The following is a 19,071-nucleotide window of genomic DNA, read 5'->3' as shown; positions in this document are numbered from 1 at the left end:
TTCAAACTGATAGCTTGCTGCTTGAGCTCACAACTCCTAAGTAAGGAACAGAAACTAGCTCAAATTTGTGAGAAAACACAATATGAAAACACTGGCAGAAGTACAAATGTTGGCCTTTTATTGGAGCATACAGAGATGAACAGATGAGATGTGAGCATTTATCTTCCCAAAGCCTTAAATCAGTATTATATTCCCATCTCTGGAAGACAGAAGAATGTGACATACTGAGAATCTTGGCTCACACCTCCAGGACAAGCAGTGTTTATTTTACTCAGAAAATGCTTGCTTTCTTTCCTGGAAGGTGGAAAAGAATCAGCTTTTGGCATTGGCCTGAACACACAATGGAAGACAAGCAAGGGTTAGTGTTGGCTCCCTCCTTTGCTCTTCTGTCTCCATCACCAGAACCAGATAAACTTGTTTATCTGAAGCTTCGTGTTAGGCAAACTAGTAAAGCCAGTCCAAATTGTATATAATGATCATGAAAGTCATGTTTTCTAGGCAACTGCAGAATGCTTTTTTATACATGAGGGTAGCTGATGTTTCACATTTGATATTAAAATTTTATTCAGAAGAGTATATAATTATCACTACAAAGTAAGCTTAATCCACATAAATCGTAGCATGACTCTTGTATCCCTCTCTTTGTTTAATTGTCAGTATAAGATTCTTGGGCAACTCCCTTATTTTGCTGTTGATCTGCTCCACCTCGGAGAGGGCACGTCTCCTTGATGCATTTCTCATACTTGCAACTTTCATTTTAATTGCTAAGTAGGAGCAGAAGACCTGTGACTAAGGCAGGCTTTAGGGGGAAAAAAAAAAAAAAAAAAAATTCAGGACTACAAAGCTGCTTGGCAATAGTGACATTTTTTAAACAGCACAAGGACCAGTAACGCCCTCATTCACACGCAACAAATTAAACCCTTCTAATGACCTGAAATAACCAGAAGCAAAAAGGCATCTTACTACAGGATGGAGTGATGATGTGCTGTCTATCAGACAAAAGGCACTAAGAATGGCACCTCCAGCTTTAGTCCAGCAGTTATTCCATTGTTTCATGCGAGAGCCACGCATTCCTCACATACTGCGGAAAGGTCATGACTGAAGCCTGTCCTTACTCTCAGCTCTCAGCACTGCTGAAGAGGGAACGAAACCTTTTGTCAGGGGAGCAGAAATAGCAGCAGGCACCTGATTTAAATGTCATGGAGCCACTAGGAAGCGTTATTGTAAGTCAGAAAGTACTGCTTCCCACCATCTGTGACATTCTAAAGCTATCTGCAAATAAAACACTGGGGCTCTGGTGGGCAAGTGAAGGAAGCAGTGATAATTACTTAGTACAATAACTGCTTTTTCATTCAGCACATTATTTTATAATATAAATTATTCATAATCAGTTCCCAATGTTTGAGAAGAGTAATGCTCTAATATTTAATGCCAAGATATAAATTACCACAGACTAGAAATTTGGTGACTCTATCAATAAGTTTCGCTAATGGATCAACTTACTTTAGAGTAGATTTTTAAAAGCTTAGCTTAAGGCATCTCCATGATAATGAAGTGATAACTTTTACTACATCAGACAAATTCTCTAGTACCAAGGGGCTCAGACTCTGTCAGAATCTTTTCAGTATCAGTAACAGAGAATGGTATCTTCTTTTAAAAATGCCTCTTCTTGGTAAGGCAGTCCCCTCCAGTAATGTAATAATCAGTGTCACAAAGGCATCACAACTGGATCAGTAAAAAATTAAGCCAAGTGACTAAGAGTTCTCTGTTTTTTTGGATGTGGCACTCAAAAGTCCTTCAGACAGGTACAAAAATAATAAATTCATGTGCTACAATACTGGGGGAGGGGGGAGAAGGGAATCATTAGCACACACCAGCTTTAGTCATAAAGAAAAGGGCCAGGTTTGCAGTATATTTGTAAATAATACAGAAGTCAACATAGTCTTAAGAAGTATAAAGACTGACCCTACCATATGTTATTTCAAAGCCTGACTTTAATCCTATATATTCACATCCAATCCTTCCACAAATGGCTTTTTAAGCTGTTAAGGTGTGCAAACTGCATGGTTCACTTGGGTTTTGAGATTTCGTCCTTCCATGGGAGAAAGATGGATCTGAGAAAAACAATCTTTGTCAGTCTCATATATTTGACTATCAGACATTTTGGGAAAAGAAACTAGCATAAAAGATATACCACTATGGCATATCAAAGCAGTTTTCCCACAGTTAAAAACTACCCCATCTATGATACTCGTGAAAAAGGCCCTGGAATCAGAAATAAGGTTTGTGCTCTTCATTTGGAAGCAGCATCCTTACACACTTACAAGAAGAAAGAGAGTGCTGACTTGTGTACTCGATCAGAAAACAATCCAGGTATTCAGAGGACAGTTCATACTAACAGCTACCTTGTGTGCTGCCTGTTAAGGAAATAATATTTGATGATGGAGATAAAACTGGCTGAATAACAGAATCAAGCCTGAATGACATCTACCAGCATCTGATTCCTCCAGCAGTGCTTTACCTCAGGTGTACACAGGTAAAGGAGCTGCACTGCTACAACTCCAGGGTTTTTTGTTTAAGCACACGTTTCATTTGAGAGCTAACAAACTCCCACATGGATCACCTCGCCTACCACATTTCTACTAAACAGCATTTGCGTGTTTGTGGGGGTTTTGCTATGAAAATTAAATAAAATTAAAAAAAAAAAAAAAATAAAAAAATCCAACCAGTTTAAAATTTCCTACCCAGCCAGCATCTTCTGCAGCTCCTCTGTTCTTACAAATACTCCAAGGGCTTTCTTACCCAATGCCCTATGCTGAACTACATCCTCACACATATTTTTTTCTTCCTGTGACTTGGTGAAAGTATCTGATGAGTCCAAATAATTACTGATGGAGAAAGATCATCTGGAGAGTCTATTTTGCACCAAGTCTTCAGTCTTTGATGTACAAAATATTCCCAGTTTCTGGAAAATTCCTTAAACAATTACATAAATTACATATGCTCTACAACACAAGCAACACCACAGACACCCAGGAATTGCAGCAGGAAAAAAAAAAAAAAAAAAAAAAAAGTGTGCTACCTTAGACAGTTATATTTCTTAGGTTCATTTCTGGGGAAAGAGAGGAAAAAAAAAAAAAAAAAGGAGATATGGCATAAGGAACAGAACATTACAAGGTCTGCAGATAGATGACACCATGGATATCTTATCTGTGAACTCACCTGTCTGGCAGTAAAGCTATTATTCACACAAGAGATGACTAATTATTATTGTGAAAGTCCGAATTTCTAGCCTGAAAAACAGACAAGATGGAACAGAGGCCTAGATTTCAGCTGTCAAGAACTGTATGCATAAGAAAATCTGTCTCTAGGACCACAGCATAAGCTGAAATATTCTTGCTCTGCTTTCCTGTAAGTTGAAATAAATGCTAATTCAAGCACAAAAACAAATATCAAGTCTTATTCAAAGAGTACTTAATTTTCTTCACTCTTCTGTAACAGAAGACAAAAAAAAAGTAATTTTGCTCTCAGACAGAGAGCCTCCCCACTCAGACACAGTAGTACAAGGTGCAAGATCTATACTTTTTATATGCGCAAAACCACAATTTAAACTGTCTGTGATATATTATCCTCCTATGAGGTGTGAAAACCTTTACAAAGATTTAAGCAGGGGGAATCAGTGACTAATCTTATAAAGCAACTTCATACACTTCCAATTGAGAAGCGTAACTGACAATAGCCTGATGCCTCATCAGGAAACATGAACACTCCAAGGGAATGGCAGAGATGTGAACAGGCAGCTGGATGGATTTGACTTGTCTCAAATGAAGGCAAGCTGAGCCTAAGGAAAGGAGAAGCAAGTACCACTATATACCTGGCTCTCAGCACTTTATGTCTGTCAGCCTTCAGGAAGGATGTGCTTTTTACAGTGCCCACTCACGTTGAGAAAGAGTGTGCGTGTCCCCACATATGCATGTGTTACCCACTACCTATATAAAATGTGCAGGTGCATGCATATACTCCATATAGACCAAATATTTCACATTGGTTTGAAATTTCTGCTGAAGGACAGAGTTACAAATGGGCAGGAACACTGATCTGTTTTGAGAAGTCATCATGAGCTACCTGAAAGCCTTGTTAGAAGTCCCTAAAGCCTATTAAAGGTTTTGCCCAAGGCAGATTTAAGTAAGAACCTGTAAGCATTTGGAAAAACAGATTTCATACCAGCAGATGGGCGGCAACTCTAGTAAGAGACCTCCATCTGTCCAGGAACCAGCTCTTCACTCTACACACACACACAGAGTATTGCAAGTATATCACCAGCAAGTCCTACAGGGTAGAACCATTTCCTGCAAAGAACTTCTTCAAAAGTACCCATCATCTTTAAAAACTCCTGTCCTCCTAAGAGACTTCATAGCACTTCCTTTCTCCATAAGCAACTAATTATCCAAAGAGACAAAGTAACCTATTCAACTGCTATTTCTTGAAAGCACTTAATTGCTGTTCAAGTGATAGGAAAGATATTTCCCTTTCCTGAAGTGACTCCGAGCTGAAGAGCAGAGTGTGGGAAATTGTCCTTGAACAGGATACATCTCAGTTTTCCCCCAGTAACAGAGAATCTGTCTATGTAAGGTAATTTAGGTGGCCTACCAATAAGGTCCAACATGCCCTACATGAAACAGTATTTGGTTAAACCATAATATAGAAGATACCAGACCTCTGAGTTAAATGCACACAGTGCAAATGTGGAGATCTCTTCTCCTGCTTGTCCCACAGAAACCGTTTCCACATCATTAGGTGATCATTTGTCCTCTCAGGCTGCAGATCCCTTCTTTCTCCACTTCCTTCCAGACTCAAGCATACAGAAATTAATTTAAGACTAAAGCCATGCTTATTCTCTGCATATACACTTCCAAGCAGTAACCAATTTGCAGAGCACGTAGAAATCCAAGAGCAAGCAGAAAATATGCTGTGTACTCTTCCGTGCTGGGAAGCAGACCCACTGCCCAGAACACGGAAGACAAGCTTTACATGAAGGATATTATTCCCTATGGGTTCATTATAGGATTTCCCTAAATTCTGAAGTATCTGCTGCGGGTGTTTTCGTATTTCCGTATTTCCCAAGTTTTTGATTTCTCTGTTAAATCTATTATGAGCAGGGTCTTTAAGCACATACTGAAAAAACCCTGGTTTTTAAAGGCAGATTTTCTTCATCCAATCATCCACAGTTGATCCACTTCATACAACTGATAGTGTATACCTATCTTTTGCCCACTCAACTTTTAAGATGTGGTAGACACCAAGTATCAAACAGTATACTCTGTGTGACGACTATTTAACAGCATGTCTAGAGACAGCCATCAGTTCAAAGATTCCACATAAGACATGAAGATTTTTGGTCATGGAAGTTTGCTTTTTAAATGAGCTCTTTATGGAGGCAAAAACCTTCCTGAGCAGCTTATACCGTCTAGTTTAAATCCTGCAATTAGGAGGTTTTAGCTCCAGATTAATTAGTAGACAAAGCCACTTGAAGACTTGGAATGCCTATGGTTAGGAAATCACGATCTTCCTTCAAAACATGAGTTGACACAGCATATACGGCTTTGTGCCAAAATCGTATGAGTTAATCGGAACCTGACCAGTTAACCTGCGCCCCTCGGCCTGCCAGTCTGCTCCCTACATTCAGAAAAATATATAATTATATACTGCATGATTCAGTATGTGTTTACAACTGAACAATTGTTAAATTGACTATACTGCCCCTTGAACAAATTTCTAACACACACCCAATTTATGATTCATCTTAAATTCAGTGGTTACGCATGATTTATTCAGTCCTACAGCCACAGTATTCTCCATGTCTTAACTGCCCTCAAAGGTGGTGTGATTATTAGTCCTTTTCCTGTTAGGAGGGAAAGCTTGGCATTTCTCTTTCACAAGACATTCATCTACTTGTTATTTCTGCCCAGCTTCAAATGCTTACCAAGAGTATGCTTTCTGAGCCAGGAAAGTGAATGGGATTTGGAGTGAAAAGAAAGACCTTCACCAGAAAGAACAAAAGCTTCAGTATCACCTGACAACAGCACAAAAAACCTGCAAGAGTGACTTCTACAACTCCTCAGCACACCTTCCACACAAAACAGACTGCCTGATCTACAGCAAAGACAAATAGATAATCAGTGATGTAACAGATTTGATTTAGCTTCACACACCAGAACGGACAAAGAACTCCATCTGATCACTATCTGCACTCCATAATGTTTTGGTGCTTGGAGAGATTACAGGATAGAACAAGCTACAGAAGATGGTATTGCCAAGAAAACAGGAAAAACAAGACAGCAGCACCTCCTCCCATGACATAATAGCAAACCTGCTATCACCAAAAAAATCCCAGAGTTCTGGGAAGTTTTGCTTTGTCTGGATGATAAACATTCATATTAGAAGGACAAAAAGCTATATTACACCCTTCAACTGCATACCAAAGGCAAACTAGCAGAAACTTTTCCTCTACAGGCCTAGAAACTGAGAGGAAAGTGATTCACAGCATCATCCTTCTTTCCTTTTCTTTGAAGAACATTCCTATGAATAGTAATGGAAAGCTAGTGAGACTGAAGACACACACAGGTACTGCCCATGTACAAATTACATTTGCTATACTGGAACAGAACCAAGAAGAAGGTCACATTAATCTCTAAAGCCACTGCCCAGTGAGGGATTAAGTGAAAGGAGAATAGAAGGATAATATAACAGCACTTGAATCTTTTATTCATACACCTGGACCAAAGGGAGTTAGACCAGTTAAAGAATGCATCAAATTGTGCTGCCTTCACAATCAATTTGATGATACTGTGTATGACAGCTTAACTCTGTTACTGTAACTGCACGAAGACCCAAGAAAATAGTAACTACAACTGCCTAAAATAAACAAACACCTGACACACACAAAAAATAATAATAAGAAAATCCTCCCTTCAAAACGTTGGCGTTCAAGTCTAATTGCATACAATATACCAACTTTCATCCTTTCCATGTATGTCTAGAACTTTGACAATAAACCAAATTTTCTTCCAGTCCTCAAATTAGTATTTAAATTTTATTTTTGCAAACTTAAGAAAATGGGTATGTTATTTAAAGAATATTATTTATGTTTTCAGTAGGACATAAACTCCTAGGAGAAAATTCAGCTGTAAAAAAAGAAATTCAGAAATCTGTGTGAAAAAAAAAAAAAAACAACAAACCATGGGCTGAACCGCTTCAACTCCCATTTCCATCGCTCATTGCTAACAAAACACTTTAAAGATTATGCACTCATACATCACATAGAAATTTCAGAAATGTAACACTTAAAACCCACCACTTGGAGAGCAGTCTGAAACAGATTTCAAAACTTTCAAATGTTTTACCAGTAGTTTCAAAACATCCTCCCGTGAACTTTGCTTACAAAATACTGAATTTGAATGAGAGTTTATCAAACTGGACCAGTTGTACTGGTTTACCTCAAGATGCGTACACCCTTGATGCGACAAAACAGTAGCAGCAGCAGTCAATGAGAAGCATCAAGTGTTCACCACTTACAGAAACACCCAATTTGATATAAATGTAAAGAGGCAAGGAAGAAAAGAAAATAAAAAAGAGGGGAGGAACAAAATTTTACAGTCTTGAGATGGAAATCTTACAGACAGGAAAATGTATTGTCTTAGTCCACAGTGGGAAGTTACCCATAGATTCCTCATTATGTGCACAAAAGCTGGAACCAAGACTTCATCAGAGTAGAGAGAGAAGAACAGAGAGTGTGCCTGCACTAAAGCACGCGCAGGCTGTTTTAGCCAAGGAAGAAATACCCGCCTTACAGACAAAGGAGCAGTCAGGAACATTAGAAACTTTCAACAAGAAAAATAAATTAAAAAATCATTATAGATACCAAGACTTGCTGGCAAAATTAAGGGATTCAATGGACCATTACAAATCAATTCCAGAATAAGAGTACTTTTTCCTTAAAAAAACTGCTTTACCACTTGATTTTACACTACTGACCCTTTTTCATCCATGTACCTAGACACTGAATATTAACCCAGTTATTCAGGGAGAAATAAATGTATATAACAATTTACAGCCTGCATTTTAAAAGGTATAGATTAAAATTTTGAGCTTTGGCAAAAAAATTTAACTGAAGACAGCTGGTGTTAACCTAGCTTTTGCTTCCTACCATGCTGATGAGTGACTTCTCCCACTTTCTAGGGATCTTTTACACTAATTACTTGTATAGAAGTTGTTGTAAGACTTCATTCTTGATTTTACACCATCAGTCTACAAACAGGTAACAAAAAAACCCCAATTTCTCCCACTGGTAGATGGGAGTGGGAAAAAAAGGAAGGTGAAGGAAACCCAAACCTTCCCGACCCAGAAGTCACACACAATTTAGTTGCTCTATATACCCAGGCATGTGCTGGTGACTAAGTAAGGCTTTTTTTCACACAGCAAAATCTGAATTCCACAACTATTGTAAAAAGCTCTTGCTCTTTTTAGATGCATATTAATTCTTGGCACAAACTTTGTGTTGTTTGTTGCTTGGTTTTTTTAACTGGCATTTATAGCCTATCACTGAAAATACATCATAAGCCTTGAAATTAATGTTGTCTACATAAAATGTATATATAAAAATATATATAAAACCTATTAAAGTCTAGACAGGCAATAGTTTCTCTTCCATTTCTCCAAAACCACTGAAGAGGGAAGCAGAACAAACAGATTTTGCATCAGCAGCAGACTTCCCAACCAGCAGTTCATATTACGGTAAAAAGTTAAATACTGTGATCTTCAGCTCTTTAATATTCTCAAAGCAAAGGCAATGGGTGGGACAGAATCAGCAATAATTATTGTGTATATCAAAGAGTTCAGTTAATGTCAAGCACAAAAGTATTTTCTATAACACTGCAAACTATATTCTGCACTGTGCAAGCACCAGGGAAATTTCTACATACCACGTTAAATTCAATTTGCTGATTCTATTTTGTTCACTAATACTGAGGAGTTGAAGACAGAAATTCCTTCAGTGTCTGACAATATCACAAAACCAAGGGCTTTGCACTGAAAAATGCTCTTTTTAACTATTCTGTGCAAGGCCAAAGAGCACTCACAGCATACATAGTAGTATCAACAGAGCACGAGAATCTGATGTTGAGGGAAGCAAGAACAAAAAGAATGGCTCTTATTATACAGAATGTCCTTCCCTTCTTAAGCAATGTTTCTCATCTGAAAAGGGATCAAATTATTTATGTCTCCACAAGTTGGTTTTTTGTTGTACTTTTCATGTGATGTCATTTAAAAAAGAGTTTACTTACCATTTTACCTAGTAGTATATTTTCCCTTTCCTATTCAACAACTAAACCAACAACCTCAACTGTGATAATCACCAAAGTGTTCCTTTTTCTCCTCTCTTCCTGAGCAGCTATTTTTACTCTAGAATGATATGCATGAAAATTAATTCCCCTGATAACTTGACCATGCATCACTGAATCCCTCCTTAAGCAATCTGAACAAAAGGGAATACAGATTCCATGACACAAAGGATGAAAAAACCAGGAAGAAACTGCAGCTGGAACCAGACAGCTGTTCTCCGAACATCAAATCAAGCCCATGTGGACGCACATGAGCTTCACATGAGATCACAAAAGATTTTTTTATTAAGCTTTTGGGCATTTTTTTTTAAGGGTTTAAAGAAGTTCTCAGTTTGGAAGAGCTTCCCATTTCTGTGGGTTCAGGAACTTAAGCAATAATTTTAATACAAGAAGTACTAAAGTGGCTCAGGCCAGCTCTCCCATCCCCTTTGCTGGCAATAACTGCTTTATTGAGTTCCTGAGCTCAAGCTGCACAGTCAGATCTAATAGTCACTAATGGTCTCTGTTCTCTTAACTTCTCTAATCCCCTTCTGAGCACATTTACACTTTCACTCCACATGACATTTTGTTCCAGTAACGCAGCTGCAATTAAGCAGTTCACAAAGAGTATTTTCTTTTGTTTGCTGTAAGACAGCAACTTACTTCTCAAATTTCACTAGAAAAGAACACGCTAAAGGTCTTGAAGGACCCAGTCACGGCTGGAAGTTGCCTGACTTTTACTAAACACCAGTACGTGTTTGCGGCTATCAAAAAGAACAGAAAATGTTTTTTCTTCCAACAAAAGCAATAAATCTTCCGGCACACTAAATATTTTCTCTTCTTAAGGCATTGCACGGATATAAAATTTTGAAATTATTATAAAACCATTTTCAGGATTTACGTTAGTATTTTGTGACAAAACAAGAAAAACCCAGGTTAAAGTTTTCTTCCTTTACACACCATATTCCTCAAATACACAGAGGATAGAATGGGATCAGAGCTCAAGGAAAACCAGAAAAATTATTCTTACCAAAACTGTTTGCCAACAGATTGAAACAAACTAACATGATACAATGGTATCAGAAAACCTCTAGAAATAAAGCCTTAAAAACCCACAATTTTTATAATGAATCACTCTTCCATCTTGTGCCAGTCATGGTGAGCACACACATTTTAAATTGACATAAAGGAACTTTACACAACTATTTCAGTAGTTCAATTCTACATGTTAGCCCATGTGCTTAAAGCTCCAGGCTGATTTGGCTGTTCCACACACGTGATAACCTAACTGCAAAACCACTCAATAAATGAGTCTATATTTCTGATGAAACAAACTTTCAGCACTGCCAGCTAGCAAATCTTTTATAATCAGATAATCTTTAAATTCTTTATTAAGGTCATTCAAGGGATTCAATGACAGGGCACACTGGAAAAAGAAGCAGTTCAAAATTTAAGGTTCTTTACTGTTATAGACTGTTTTGCTAAGCATTGTCAGATTATAGCATCTGAAAAAACCTCTTTCAGGAAATCCAAGTCTAAAGTTTTGGGGTTTTTCAAAAACTTCTAGTGTATATGTCTCGCAAATCTTATTAAATAGATCACTATAACATGACTTCCCAGATAAACTTCTGATTTTCGGAGTCTGAACAACCTCACAAATAAAAAGGGGTAAGAGGATAAATAGTTCTAAAAAAAAAACCTACAAAAAAACCCCCAAGAAAACAAACAAATAAAAAACCACAAGATAGAAATCAGATCATTATTAACCCTTGGAGACCTTAAACATAACCACTAAGTTGGGAACACCAAAAGTACCTGCAGCTATGAAGGTCTGAAAACTCATCTCAATCTTTATGAGGAAGAAACCTCAGCTCACAGAAGCCTCCACCACCGGAACATGAGATAAGGACATTCTTGCAAAGCCCATAAACCTGAACTAGATGGAACTGAAGTTGTCCCAGCACACCTTGAATTAGCGCAACTCTCTCTTTCTCCTCGCCCACCCCCTTCTTTACCACACTTTTCTTTTGTTTCAGACTGTGTGCTCCCCCCAAAAATAATGGCTTTCTAACAGTTTTCACAAGCTAAACCTTCTAGATCAAAATTTTCCACGTGCTGTACAGGTATCCTTGCTCCCTTGTAAAATAATTTCTTCCTTTCTCAGATACAAGCCATTTAACAGCCCACAGCTGCTATTCTTGCACAGAGCTCTATTAATTTATGGACATACAGACATTTACTGCGTTGTCTACTGCAATGTTATGTATCAATAAGGATGTCAACTGCATTTGCATTCCACTTTCATCCCACTCAAATTTCCAGTGAAGTTAGTAGGAAGAGCCTCATTGTTGTTCAGGCTGTATCAATTCAGATGCCAACCATAAACATCAAAGTTATTTAATGGAAAAATATAATAAAATTTTAAGTTTTCCCTAGACTGCAACATTTTTTAAAAAAAATATTTCAGTGGATTCATTAGATGTGCTGTTATTTTTTGCTGCCACTTTCTGTACAGTTTTCTAACACTAACTAATAAGTGGAATGTTTGTGCAAGTGTTTCTGAAGCTCTGTCTCTAATGGTTAAGAGGAAAGCCCTCCAGGTGCAAATCACTGGTCTAAGAACAAAAAATGTGATTGAAGACACATGAAAACTAAAATGCAGAGTCTATGAAGGCCCAACAGAATCTCTTTCCTCCTAGAATCTTATCCAAAATAAATCCTTTACCGAAAAGTGCACAGGGAGCCTATTAACAAATAAATCTCTGCGTAATGCATGCATACAGGCACTACCCTCTTATTTCCAAAATGTCAAATTAATGTGAAGAAGTCCAATTTCGAGACTTACAGAAGTTGAAAGCAAACTGGCTCCAGAAGAACAAACAGAAAATGCACCTCAATCACTGAAAAATAGTTAAAACACGCTAAAGCACTTGAAAGAAATACCACAACAAATCCTCTGAAGGAGAAACCCGTACTTATCACCTGTTGAAGCATCCCATTTAAGGAAGTTTCACACAGTCTTTAATTAGACTGCTGGAAGGATAGCTCCACATAAACCTAACCACACAATTGTCCAGTCAGTGACACATACTACGAGATGTCTCTCGAAGCAACATGTATGCTGTTCATCAGGGACATTAAAAAGCAAAGCATAAAAGCAGCACTTGGACCATTATATCAACCATTTGCTTGCCATGGATTCAAACTTCCAAGTTAATTCCTTGAAGGCAAATACAGCTTTTGCACTGACTTGAGAAAAGGGAGCTATTATTCCACTGGTCATAATCCTAAGCACTAGGAGGAGATTTTCCACCTACTGGTTTAACAGTAAAGCTACTAAAAGGCAAAACTTCCGCTCCATTTACCTACTCTAACTCTTCTCTGTTGAAACACTAAATTCTGTGAAGTGAGAAATGAGTAAAATCAGTAATAAAATATTTAGCTGATTTTTCTTCTCTCATCACGATTCATCAAGGGGCAGCATTATGTTACAGCACTGATACCCTGATAGTCTAACTTTTCTACCTAGTTTCCTCATCTATGTATGACATGGTTAAATATCCACATGCTTCATGTTTTTACCCCTCTACTGCTTAAGGCAATACCCAAGTCCAAATCTATCATCATTTAAACCAGGCTTGACTTTGCCAGGAAGCATAACTTCTAACACCTGAAGTTTCAAACTTTAATTTAGCTCTCACTTTAGTCCATTTCATCTTTTAAAATAACAATATCTAGAAGTGCTTAGCAGAAAAAAGTCACCAGTCCCATCAAGAAAGATGGAACACATTCAACACCAAATAAGGTTGCTTACAAGGCTGAAATTTTGTAGTTAATATTTCAACAGCAATGTTCTACAGGGTATACAGGCACGGTTTTATGAGTCAAGTCCTATTACCTTTCCCTGGTGACCCTAAGAAAACCCTGGAACCACGTGCGTCACAGGTTTATTGGGATGGATTTTTATGCCCTCCATGTAGCCATTCATGTCTATAAGAAAACTGGAAAAAACCACAGTGCAATATGCCCATGCTCTTAAGATGCTGAAGAAATTAATATTAAAAAGGGAAAAATCCTCATCTGAAACATAAAATTAATCACTGGGAACCAATTCCCCTGTGCAAACAAGGAGCTGTAAATGAGAGTGTCTATACCCCTAGAGATTATGAGATAAACTGTGTGCTGTCTGTACTCAGCAATAACTTAAAAAACCTTTGCACTCAGTTCCTTGGGTGTTCTAACAGGTTTTTCTCTAACACTGCCCATTACATGAGCAGAATACTTTTATTCATGTGACAGCTAGTGAAGACAGACTATAGAATAGACACAAGACTCAGAGAAGCTTCCATCTCCAAGCCTGCAATTTTACCACAAAGATAATTTACATTAACAAATCTTTATGCCTTTTAATGTCAGTTTTGAAACAGCACTTGTGTCAACAAAAATTGCAACAATTCTAACAACATTGGTATAACTATGCTACTGCAATGAACTAGTATTTATTGTCAGTTTCATAGGGCACACAGCATGGTGCTAAGATTCCAACACACAAGGATATCCTAGAGTGTGCCTGGAAGATTACTGTCATCTGCCTGCTGGAGAACATCAGCTTCATCTACATACATATACAGATGTAGCCAAAAAAGCTTTAACAGCTGTTCTGGAACTGGGTATGAAACACACAAGAACCCAGTATTTCCACTGATTTAGCCAGCTTTCATTATCATGAAAAGCACATCAAAAAATTAGGAATTTGTATGCTCTAACAGCCTTCTCTCAACAAACAAAACTGGCTTTCAAGGAAAAGGCTGATAGGAAAAAAACTCTTCTTAAGTTCTTTTACTTGAGAAGTAAACAGGACTGTTTCCAAACAAACTCAGCATCAATTTCAAGCTCACAGCACAAATATAAGTCATCTGCAACAGCATTGCTCAAGAAAAGTCACCCATAAAGACTTCCAGCTCCAGATCTACTTTTCTAAATAAACCAGATTTCAGACACACCATTTCCAATGTACCTCTCTGCACATGCTTGAAGCCAAGTACCCACACTACGTACACATACTCAGAGCAGATGTCAGCACCACACAAAAGCCATTTTCAGATTCACTTTCAAAAATATCACCTAGCTCTACAGAATGTTCCTGCCCATATTTTTCCCACAGATACAGACAAGTGCTCTTTAGGAAGACAATCGCCAAGAAAAAAACACACAAAAAAATTTTAGCCCGAGTTGGATAAAGAAACCATGAAACTCCAGAAAACCTAGTCCTCCTTCCTCTGACAAGACAGAAGCACACAGAAATTAAAAGTCTCAAAGTCTACTAAAAAAACGTGATGCTTTTGACAGCACCAGATTAGTTCATGAAGAGTTTTGTATTCAGTTCCAAACCTGTGCATTTCAATTTTCATCATTTTTAGGTCAGTCAGTTCTTCTCCCTAATCTTTAATTTTAGTGCAAAACAGGAGATAAAACTTTCCTCTCTTTTTCAAGTGCCCCATCTCACCTAATTTAATGACCAATTGTTTGAAACAGGAATCAGGAGCTAACACAGCACCTAGTCCTAAATCTGACCCTACCACCTGCAAATCCTTAATAATACTCAACATCCTGCAAAATTACTGTATCCCCTATAAATACCAGCAATCAAAAATCAGCAGTTTTAGTACCAGGTCTCCTTTAATTCTTGACACATTACTTGCAGACATTTCTGTGGTGTATTAAATTTACACATAAAAGATAAAGGACAGATGAAACCCTGAGAACAAAGCCTTCCCACGTCTGTTATTCTTTCCACAGAGTGTCACAACTGGAGCAGATCTCTATCCTAACCAACTGGATTTCAAATTCACAGGACATATCATTGTCCCAAGGCAACCTACTCAATTAATTGCCTTTTATGAAAGCATTTTAATAGATAATGATGCACAAAGAATATGCCTGGGTCCTCACCAGGTATTTAAGTGGCACAGGAGAAAGAGGAGCCCAGATGAAATAAAAACGGCACCAAAGAGTCGTCTTGTGCCCTTCCCATCTGTAAATGCCCGCTTCCTTCCCTGTACTTCAGGAGGAGGTGGGGCTGGGAAACACTTCTTTCAGAAGTTCCACCCTTCTTTACAGATGCACAGATTTCATTAATAGTTAACTGGCGACATACAACATTAACTTACCCTGGTATTCACGGCTTTCCATCCACGCTTGTCCCATGGTAAGCAACAGCTTGGGGCAACTGCTTACAAATATTTTCTGCACCATGACACGCTACAGCAAGGCTTGCTTTTCAATCTTTTAGTCTCACTGACTAGCTCACTTCGGAACAGTAAAATTCCAGTCAATTTTTTTTGTAAGCAGAGGAAAAAAAAGTGACAGACTGTTGAGCTGATAACCAACACTCCTTCCAAAAATGCAGCAATACTTAATGTTCTTAGGTTTAACAAACTACTGGTAAAAATCACTTTGAGTTTTACCATCGGTGGACTACAGGTTCCAGGCTTGTCACACAAGCAAACTGGAAAGCTCTTCCAAAGAAAATCACTCCCCTTAAAGAGCTGACCTTACTCTTGTTCAGGTTATTAAGTCTTCACAGGTGCTCTGGAACAACCACTACAGAGGCTCTTGAGTGCAAGGTCTCCTTCACTGTGAAGAACTTTGAACAAGAGAATGTCAATATTAACAAGGCCCTCTGGGCCATAATGTCGTGTATTTCAATATATAAATATTTGAAGCCATTTAAGTATAGCAGCATTCAGAGACCTCAGTGATAAAGAAGAGCTTTGTGAAACTGACAGGCACTTCAACAATAAACTCCATTTAAGAGTCTGCCCAGTCTCATTTTATCTAATTACTTACCTCCCTTGCAGGAAGAGCATGCTATTAAGGTTTGCTGATTAAGATTTGAAGGCACTTTGAAGATTTATTGTACCATACAACCACTAATTATTATTGTTCATACCTGCATTTGGTTGGGAGAAAAATAGCTATGTGCCAAATAATTTCTGTTCCACATGTAAAAATAAGAATATTTGCCCTGCTGTGCTCTTTAAAAATGAACAGCTGAAAGACTGCATTTTTACTTTCAGGCCTTCTCTGTGATAGTCAGTCCGTACAAACTATGTGGCTGAAAAAATCCCACCACAAAGGAAAAAAACCAAAAAAACAAAGACAATACAATTTCCTGCCACCAGAACAGGTAACATTTGTGCCCTGGTTGCTCCCCACTCTCAGGAACGCAATCTCCTCCCTTTCTTAGGCTTCTTCACTACTTCCCTTCAAGGCATTGAAAATGACAATGCTACACACAAGTTACAATGCTATGCACAAGTTATCACAGGCTCATGATGACCAGTCACAGTGGTTATTTACCACTCATCCACATAGTCCATTTTTACTTTCAGAGGCCTGTGAAACTATAAATAGACTATTGGGTCACCTCCTTTCACCAGGCTCTGTTATCCTGGTGAAAATACAGGCAGTGTCCTCACTCATGCTTTAACATTCTGTCCAACTTTTTCACACATACTTCCTTGCTCTTCCATCCATTCAAATGTCCTTAAGCCTGTGGTTCTCACAGCTTTCAATTCCACTCAACAACAGGAATTAAGAGGTGTTGTTGTTGTTGTTTTTTAAATTAAGCTTTTAAAACAACACCCTATGGTACAGCCCATCTCCTTTTACATCTGGTATATTCAAAAGTGCAACTGCAACTTTTACTGCAACTTCAACTTAAACAAACAAACAAAAACCTACACTGATTAGGAAAAAAAAATTCAATATAAATCCCTTAACTAAATAAGGTTCCTTTTTTTTTTTTATCATGCGCAGCAAAAGAAAAAATAAGTCCCATTATAGAAGGAATACATTGCGTGCCTTTCACTAAACAGGGTTGTTAGGTTAAAAATGAGTAATAAAGTATCTTTGAAAGTTAGACTGCATATTTTTCTCTCTCTTGCTGTCATTCTCTTTTTTATTTAAATTACTGCTCAAATTCTAGAACTGTTCAAGGAAAGATATGCTTGTTGGCAGATAAAGAAAAGACACTCCAGGTGAAACACATCTGCTGCATGTGAAAGCTGAACAGATATGTCTGATTGATAGCACTAGGAGTGGTAGCAAATTCTGTTGTAACTTCACTACCAAAGGATCCTCTGACTAGATTTACTCTTTCCTCATCAGTATTTCTTGCACAAGACCCAAACTGTTTGTTTTCTCATCTGTGCCTCTATCGTGGCTGAGTCTAACTCTTGCAGAAATGTCTTTAGAACTTATTTCTGGCCATCCAAAGACAGACTTGCATGGGCGACGTTCAGCCAGAGGCCTGATGCTTAACGTGAACACCGACAGCAGCCCTGCTCTGGAATGGGTACTAAATATCATCATTTCCCCAACCTGAGCCCAAACAAATGACCTGGAAGTCATGACACCTCAGAATATATATATTCAAGGACACCTTTCTCACAAGAAGTTCAACCCTCAGGAAAATGTCAGTGTATTCTGACCCAGTTTCGCTGCAGTTTCCCAAAACACATCCTCTTCCCTGAAAAGGTTTCAGGAACTGATCACGGTTACTGCCCCAGCTAGTTCCACATGCAAAGACTTTCATATTCCCTTCTCCAAAACTCACACCTTAATAAGATGGCTAGACACAGATTACCTGCAACCAACCTTACAGTTTCCATGTCCTACATTTACTTCTGATCCTACCTACAAAACCAAACCGGTTCCCAAACGTTTCCCCAGTAAACAGGAGGGGTACAGAACAGCTCCTGGCGGTTCCCTATGAAGTCACTGCCTTTGTTGTTTTAAACATGCAATTTAAAGAGAATGACACAATCTAGAATATGAGAGAGATTATCCTGCGGTCTGCGGAGGTGTCGATTGCTAGGAGATAAAAAGCCAATGAAACCTACGCTATTTCTCATCACCGGCCAACAGATTTATCCTTCATTTCTGCCCCTCCAAAAACGTTAATGAGGAAAAAGTTTCCTCTCTGTTAAGAACTCCGAGGGCTGCGGGGGCTGCTTTGTTTGGCTGGCGCAGGCAAACCCGAGCCCTTCTCGCCCGGCAGAGCGTGTCCCGCTGCCGCCGAGCGCCCAGCCCGACCCCAGGGGACCCGGGCTGGAAGTCCCGCTGGGAGCACCAGCATCCCCCGCCGCTGCGTGCGGCCTTTCTTCGCCTCTCCCGCACCCCGCCCCGGCCCCGCCGCGATCCGAGAAGCGAAGCCAGGCGCTCACACGCCCACCGGCGGCCATCCCTCCGGGAGAGCCCCGCTCGGCGCAGGCCTCCGCCGGGATCTCTTCCCGGCTGGGAGCGGGAGCCGCGCACCCACCGCCGCTCTGGAGCCGCCGTCCGCGCTCGCAAGGCGGCGACGGAGCCGAGCGGCCGCGCAGGGCTGCGCTGGGAGCGCGGAGCAGCATCTCCTCCCCGCCGGCCGCCAGACCCGGCGCGGAGAGGGCGGGAGCGGCGGCGCTCCGCTGCCCGCCCCGCGGCTCCCTCCTTCCCTCCGCATTCCCTGCCTCCCTCTCTCCCGCTCTGCACGGCCGGCCCGCCGCCGCCCCTGCCAGCGCCCCGGTACCTGCGGGTACGCACCGCGGCGGCCCGGCCCCGCCGGCCCGGCGCTCCCGCTGCTCTCTTCTCTCGCTCCGCTCCGCTCCGCTCCGCCGCGCCGGTCGCTGCCCCTCGGGGCCGCCAGCAGCGC

The 19,071-nt window shown here is 39.7% G+C and overlaps 1 protein-coding gene across 1 annotated transcript in view; it reads right to left on the bottom strand.

The window, feature by feature from the left end:
* The window catches only part of PTPN13 (protein tyrosine phosphatase non-receptor type 13), a 111,061-nt gene extending 91,990 nt beyond the window's left edge, over window positions 1–19,071 (bottom strand). Inside the window, exon 1 of the mRNA XM_040063863.2 lies at window positions 18,963–19,071. The gene's annotated coding sequence lies outside the window, so the exon portion shown is untranslated. The remainder of the gene's footprint in view (window positions 1–18,962) is intronic.

Source organism: Hirundo rustica, chromosome 5 (genome assembly GCF_015227805.2).
Source record: "Hirundo rustica isolate bHirRus1 chromosome 5, bHirRus1.pri.v3, whole genome shotgun sequence".
NCBI classification, from domain to species: domain Eukaryota; kingdom Metazoa; phylum Chordata; class Aves; order Passeriformes; family Hirundinidae; genus Hirundo; species Hirundo rustica.
Note: the sequence above shows the minus strand (reverse complement) of the source record. Positions and strands in the feature narration are given on the sequence as shown.